Genomic DNA, 5721 nt, shown 5'->3' with positions numbered 1-5721 from the left:
CGCAGGGCACAGAGCGGGGCTGGCCGCCGGGCCCGCTGCTCGCCCTGCTGGGGGTCCCTCGGCTGCCCGCGCGCCCCGGCCCGGCCCGGCCCCGGGTATTGTCCCCAGCTGGTCCAGCCCCGCACGCCTTTGCGCGCCAAATCCTTTTTGCCGCGAAAGCGACCGGAGCGGCGCATCCGCGCTCCCATTGGTTACGCTGGCGGGGAGCCGCCTCCCCATTGGCCGCAGCTCCCGGATTGAGGCGCAGCTCCGCCTTCCCATTGGCTACGACCCGGACGGCCGGGAGGCGGTGCGGCGACGAGCGAAACGTTCTGACAGCCGCCCAATCGCAGCGGCGGCGCGGGACGGGAGCGCGGCCAATCCGCGCGGCGCTGGGCCAGGAGCGCTGGCGGGGCCGGCCGGGAGGCGCAGCCGGGCCCGGCTCGGAGCGGCGCCGGCCTGGGCGAGGTGTCTCCCCCCGCTCCCTGATCTCCCCGCCTGGGCTCGTTCCCCTGCCCGGGGGCTGCCCCGCGCCCGCTCCCAGCTCCTCGGGCCTGCTCTGCCCCTCCTCCCAGCCCGTCTCCCGCTCTGCGCCCGTGGCGCTGGCGGGGCGCGATGCCGCCGGGACAGGCAGCCCAGGACGTGAAGTGCACCGATCTGCTCCGTACATTTGTCCACACGTAGCTTTTCCCATTGCAAAAAGCCGACCAGTCTTGGCTGCCCAAGAACTTTCTATGAACATGAATCCGCCTCCCCGAGGCCCCGCAGGTGGGTATTATCTCCGCCTGACACCTGCAGAGACGAAGGCACTGCGAAGTGATGTGGTTGCCCAACGCCCATGGGTGGCGGGGCTGGGACTGTAGCCCTGCTCTCCTGCCTCCCAGCCCTTTGCTCTAATCCTGTCCCCCTGCTGAGTGTGCGTCGCAGTGGTTTCCCCAGGAATTGAAATGGGGTTAGAATTTGCAGGAGGGGTCAGGGCCGATGAGGGGGGAGACTGTGAAGGTGAAGGGGGGGCTGTACGGCACCATAGTAAAAACTGAAATTTCATGACCATTGTGTTAGAGTTAACTCATGGTTTACAATCACCCAAATTAAAGTTGGCTACTCGAGCCTTTTATGAAGCCCTACATCTACATCCTTCTTGGTTTCTTGTTATAATTTTGCACAACTCTGTTAATGAACTTCTTGAATGCAATGCGTTCATCTTTGGTGGCTTCTCGTGTGTCTGGTACTTCCATTTCTTCAATTGATATACTCATTAGTTCATTCACATGATCAGGCAGATTTTCAGAACACAAAATTCTATTCAATGACGAAAAAGAACGCTCAACTGTAGCTGTTGTGACTGGGAGTAGCTAGAGATGCATTCCTACTTCTTTCATCCCAGGAAACAGAACACAAAGATCGGGTTGAGCCACTAGTGATGATAAAAAAGAAGTTGAAGTCAAATCTTCATTCATTCGTCATATGATATTCCACTCTGTGTTCAAATCTCTATTCTGTCCTGATCACATGGCAGCCCCATTGCTGGTAGGGCCTCACTCCACTCAACTGTTGGTGTTTTATAGGACAGGCATCTGTAAAAGCTATGTAGAGCTTGAGTAGAATCTAGAAGTTGCTGTTGTAGATTTTTAAGAATCAAGATCTGTGTACTTTTTCCAGTTGTCTTAACAAACACATCTTGTTTTCTTCACTTAAGGATTCGATATAAATGCTTTCATTAGGCAACTTCTGGACTGCAGTATTTGCTTCTTCCTGTACTTTTTCAATGGATAGCTCTCTGATTGATCCAAATGTAGCTTCTGTTGCTGGACAAAGATCTACTACTGTTGTAGCAGATGCCTGGATAGCATTGTTTAATGACCCAAATGGCTTCAACAGTAGACTTACGAGAGAGAGAATAACAGTAGTCTTCTCTGAATGTAGTAGCAAAAAGTAGTCCACCAGCCTCACCACTTGGATCCATCCCATCTTGGTAGATACTTTCCAAAGTCAGTAATAACGGGTGGAGTAATTTTAAGACAACAGCCAAGGATCACTCATGAGAAAGCCAGCGGGTTTTCCCAGATTGGACTAATTTGAACTTCAGTCCCAGTGTATCTTCTATATTTTCCAAGATACTCAGTCTTTTTGGACTCTTGCTGAAAAAAGAATATAATGAAGACATTAAATTTATAGCTTTTTTAATGTCTTTTGAAGATTCTGCAGCTTGTACTAGTGTTTGTTAGAGTAGATGGCCTCTGCAGTGCGTATAGGTGAGATTAGGGTTACACTTTTCTCTGAGCAGAGCTTGTACTCCACCATGTCTTCCAGAGAAGTTTGCAGCTCCATCAAATGCACAAGCAGCCATCTGTTTCGGGTCCAATTGACAAGCATTTAACTCTTCTAAGATGTGGGTTGTCACAGATGCAGCTGATTGTCTTCTATAACTTGAACATCTAGAATTGCATCTACTGGCCTACCCCCGACATCAAGATAACGTACACAGTGACTTAATACTTGATGCCCATTTGCATTGGTGCATTCATCAGCCATGTATACAAATTTTTTGAATGTGGTGAGAGAGTTCTTCACTTTTTCAACTGTTGAGTCTTTCACTGTTGCACCGCATGCTTCTAGCCAGTTGAGTTTCCTGCAGAAAGATAGTGAGCATTTGCTGGTCTTATTCGGAACCAGTGTTCAACTTCAAGATGAACAAGTGACAATGCACTTAACATTGGCCTCCAGTTTGTAGTGTGTGGTATCTCTTGCTTAAATAGAAAGTAGAATGCCACAGCCATGTGTGTTTGCATGAACTGTGTTGTATCCCCAGCATTCTTAACAGACTCATTAAGTACTTCTAAAATTGGCTTTGAAAGTGGGTTTATAAGGCTTTCTGCATGTTGATGCACTCCAGAGGCCTGGTGTTTTGCAGCCTTTTCACGTAGTTTGTCAGCATTGGCTTTGCTGATCACAGTTTGACAAACCAAGCTCCTCCACTTTTACCAGTTAGAGCATTGGGAAGCTTTCCTTCTTCGTAAGCTTTTTTGCAAGAGGTGCACCAGTAGCCATCTTTTGTAACTTCAATAAATGGGACACTTTGACTGACAAACATCGGGAAATGCCTTTAGGTTTTGGAGACACTGTTTCTTCAGTAGGTGGCTGTATTTGCACTTCGGGCTGGTTGGATGTAGATACACCACTTGAACCTTCAGATATCATGTTGATATATTCTTGGTTCTTGATGCATTCTTCACCTTGGTTTAGTTTTTGAGGCCTTTGAGTGGAAAAATTGTTGAATTGTTTTTTGTCTTTTCATTTTCACTTTGACCTGCAACATATAAAAGAGATATGAACAAAGTAAATGTTTTGTTAGGATAATGCAAAATTTAACATAAGAATAATACAAATTACACCAAAACACATAACAGGTCTAGATTTCTAAAAAATATAATTTTTAAATATATATATTTAATTTAAATTGACTTTTGAAAAGTAAGCCATCATGGGAGAAGAGGGAAGTCCTCTCATGGATCAGTAACTAGTTAAAAGATGGGAAACAAAGGGTAGGAATAAATCAGTTTTCAGAATGGAGAGAGATAAATAGTGGTGTCCCTGAGCGGTTGGTACTGGGACCAGTATTGTTCAACATATTCATAAATGATCTGGAAAAATGGGTAAACTGAGGTGGCAAAATTTGCCGATGATACAAAACTATTCAAGATAGTTAAGTCCCAGGCACACTGCGAAGAGTTACAAAGTGATCTCACAAAACTGGGTGCCTGGCCAACAAAATGGCAGATGAAATTCAATGTTGATAAATGCAAAGTAATGCACATTGGAAAACAATCTCAACTATACATACAAAATGATGGAGTCTGAATTAGCTGTTAATATTCAAGAAAGAGATCTTGGAGTGATTGTGGATAGTTCTCTGGAAACATCCACTCAATCTGCAGCGGCAGTCAAAAAGCAAACAGAATGTTGGAAATCATGAAGAAAGGGTTAGATAATAAGACAGAAAATATCATATTGCCGCTATAGAAATCCATGGTACGTGCACACCTTGAATATTGGGTGTAGATCTGGTCACCCCATCCCAAAAAAAGATATATTGGAATTGGAAAAAGTATAGAGATGGGCAATTAAAATGATTAGGAATATGAAACAGGAGGAGAGATTAAAATGACGTGGAATTTTCAGCTTAGAAAAGAGACGACTAAGGTGGGATATGGTAGAGGTCTATAAAATCTTGACTGCTGTGAAGAAAGTGAATAAGGAAATGTTATTTAATCCTTCACACAACACAAGACCTAGCAGTTACCCAATGAAATTAATGGGCAGCAGCTTTTAAAAAAACAAAACAAAAGGAAGTACTACTTCACACAAAATAAAGTCAACCCGTGGAACTCTTTGCCAGGAGATGCTGTGAAGACCAAAACTATAACAGGATTAAAAAAAGAACTAGATAAATTCCTGGAGAATAGGTCCATCAGTGGCTATTAGCCAGATTGGGGAGGGCAACAGAGGATGGATCACTTGATGATTACCTGTTCTGTTCATTTCCTCTGAAGCATCTGGTCTTGACCACTGTCGGAAGATGGGATACTGGGCTATATGGACCATTGGTCTGACCCAGTATGACCATTCTTATGTAAAAATAATAATAAAAATAGGTTTCAGAGTAGCAGCCGTGTTAGTCTGTATTCGCAAAAAGAAAAGGAGTACTTGTGGCACCTTAGAGACTAACAAATTTATTTGAGCATAAGCTTTCGTGAGCTACAGCTCACTTCATCGGATGCATTTGGAAAAAGTTTTTTTCCACCAAATGCATCCGATGAAGTGAGCTGTAGCTCACGAAAGCTTATGCTCTAATAAATTTGTTAGTCTCTAAGGTGCCACAAGTACTCCTTTTCTTTTTGCGAATAATAAAAATGTTTAGTATAGAAAGTCCCCAACATAATGACTTCTCAAGATAGCAATAATGTGAGATAACAACCGTGGCAAATAATGCATTTTAAAAATCTTGGCCTACTAGGAAACATATTTATACAAGTTTCCATTCCCAGTCACAAATCTAGCATTCTGGAGCAAAGTCACTAAAATATAGTCCAACAAACAAATGTTTATTTAATATGCCCCTCACTTTTCCCTCCACCGCACCCCACTCACTGGTGTTGTCCTTGGTCAGTGGAGATTCAGAGTTCAGAGGTGCTTTCACATGAGTACACCTCCCAGGTGAGGGGCAAGAAGGCACCTTGCTCGTTCCTCCAGCTGCTCACTGTTCACTCTGGCCACTGCTGTTTGTTGTGCCACCGTTCACTCCACCACTCTGTTACCAATGGCCCTGCGCAGTCACCTTCTGCTGCCACCTGCCACTGTGACCTCTGCGAGTTGGTCTCTTGTGGTTCCACCCAGCTCTCAGTGATTTCAGCTGAGCTATCAGTGGGGGAACCTCCCTGCTAGTGCAGTCTGGGCCATCTCTTCCACAGAAACAATGTCCCCACAGCAGGATTAAGCACTTAGACCTGATTATCAGTGATTTCATCTGCAGTAAAAAGAAAAGGAGTACTTGTGGCACCTTAGAGACTAACAAATTTATTAGAGCATAAGCTTTCGTGAGCTACAGCTCACTTCATCGGATGCATTCGATGAAGTGAGCTGTAGCTCACGAAAGCTTATCCTCTAATAAATTTGTTAGTCTCTAAGGTGCCACAAGTACTCCTTTTCTTTTTACGAATACAGACTAACACGGCTGCTACT

This window comes from Dermochelys coriacea, chromosome 13, assembly GCF_009764565.3.
Source record: "Dermochelys coriacea isolate rDerCor1 chromosome 13, rDerCor1.pri.v4, whole genome shotgun sequence".
In the NCBI taxonomy this organism is placed as follows: domain Eukaryota; kingdom Metazoa; phylum Chordata; order Testudines; family Dermochelyidae; genus Dermochelys; species Dermochelys coriacea.
Note: the sequence above shows the minus strand (reverse complement) of the source record.